This window comes from Myotis davidii, unplaced genomic scaffold, assembly GCF_000327345.1.
Source record: "Myotis davidii unplaced genomic scaffold, ASM32734v1 scaffold4101, whole genome shotgun sequence".
Taxonomy (NCBI): Eukaryota; Metazoa; Chordata; class Mammalia; order Chiroptera; family Vespertilionidae; genus Myotis; species Myotis davidii.
Genome location: NW_006291238.1, coordinates 1,377 through 3,634, shown reverse-complemented (window position 1 = coordinate 3,634; position 2,258 = coordinate 1,377).

Genomic DNA, 2,258 nt, shown 5'->3' with positions numbered 1-2,258 from the left:
CTCTGAGTCCATTGCCAGCTGAAAGCAGGTACCTGGGTTTGTTTAGATTCTATAATTGAAACTCTGTTGCCATCACTGGCTGCTCTAAGCTGAGGTCACGCTGGCTGAAAGCAGGTATCTGGGGTTTGTTTAGGTTCTATAATTGCAACTTCGTTGCATCCGGAACTCAGAGCTGGGCTGCCGCAGGCCGGGAACCTTGGCTTCCTCTGTCACTGGAGCAAGCAAGCCTCTTATCCTATTCAGCTGCCTGGTGGCCGGCAGCCATCTTGGTGGACAGTTAATTTGCATATCCTGCTGATTAGCCAATGGGAAGGGTGTTAGGGTTATGGTCAATTTGAATGCTTCTCTTTTATTAGATAGGGTATAGATAAGTACAAGTTGAGGAAAGGTGCTGATAGAAGTACATTGCATAACACAGAGGTCTGTGCTACCTGTTTATGCAGCTTATGTATACCCTCTGGTTCTGCTCAGACTTGACTCCAAAATGATAATTTCCATTTTAGGATGGACAGCTGCTGCATCTGTCTGAAGTTTTGACTTGGTAAATCCAACAGCCCTGTCTTATAATTGGCAATTCTGGATGCATGGCCATTTGGTGCCCTACAGTATAGAATTTTGTCACTGTTATAAATCAGTACAATGCCAGGAGCTGTCTCTCAAAGGACAAATCATTCTTTGCTATAGATGCCCTGGCCTTGCTCTAGAATCCCAGGGATCAACTTTGACATCTTTGCACTGGAGCCTGTCCTAAGCCCCGCCTTGCTTCTTTTCCCACCACTGGCACCCCTAAAACCAGTGTCTTCTTGATTATGTGGAACAAGCAGCAGAAGTACTGATGCCACAACCTGGACTTGTTGCCAAGCACTTTTCTGTTTCCAGGTCTCATTGAAATCTGACAGTCTAGTGCAGGGGTGGGCAAACTTTTTGACTCGAGGGCCACAATGGGTTCTTAAACTGGACTGGAGGGCCGGAACAAAAGCATGGATGGAGTGTTTGTGTGAACTAATATAAATTCAAAGTAAACATCATTACATAAAAGGGTACGGTCTTTTTTTTTTTAGTTTTATTCATTTAAAATGGGCCAGATCCAGCCCGCGAGCCATAGTTTGCCCACGGCTGGTTTAGTGTTACCCAGTAAATACAATGGAGCAATATTCTGAGGTGTAGAATGTGTTGCTTCAGAATCCAAGTAAGGCTACCAGGAACTGTGCTTCTTTCTATGTAATAGTGAATTCAAGCTGCAGCAATGCAATGTTTCTTTTTTTAGAGAGGGCATTCTCTCTACATGCCCTTGACCACTGCATTTGTAAGCATTTTATTCAAGGTTCACATTTCTGAATTTTTTTTTTTAGGATTTATCCTCCATTCTCTAAAATTGATGTGCATTATGAAGCCTTTCACCACACTACTTACTTTTCTAAATAGATTTTTATTGATTTCAGAGATGAAGGGGGAGAGAGAGAGAGGGATACAAACATCAATGATGATAGAGAATCACTGTCAGCTGCCTCCTGATGCCCCACACTGGGGATTGAGCCCACAACTCGCATCTGCCCTGACTGGTAATGAAACCATGACCTCCTAGTCGATGCTCAACCACTGAGCAATGCCAGCCCAGCTGGGATACTTTTTTTAAATTATCCTGCTTCATCAGCATGATACTATCAATGTGAAAGAGTATTGGGTATAAAATAATTCATTGCCTAAACCAATGCAACTGCAGACTTACTAAACTGATCAAGCAATAATATTACATCCAGCAGAATGGCTGCAATAGGGAATACTATACAGTTGACTTTGTGGTTGTCTATAGTAGTTCTCAATAATCTCTCCAGTTTTCTCAGTGGTCAGACTAGCAAAGTAAACAGATATATGAGTTGGACTGTTACCCATGCATCACTTATATCTTTAGAAGTGATACAAATCGTTCTCAACTGGACCTAGGAAAGCTATATTTCTTTCTCTATTTCTCTCCTGGAGAAGAGAGGGAAAGTTTCAAAAGTTTACACTTGGATTTGTATAGCAGCTCCCTGCTATAGTAGCTCCTACTCCACAGTCCACCAACCAAATAGAGGGTTAATCTAACTGCAAAGTATGGAATTGGCATCTGTACACCTAGGAGTTGAGAAAATGACCACTGGGTGGGATTGCAAACTCCTTAGATCCACTGTAAACTGAACTATAACCAGTACTCTGTTTATTACTTGTCCACATTCATTACTTTGTAGGGCTGCCTAGCAAAATGGCAGGTGACTAAG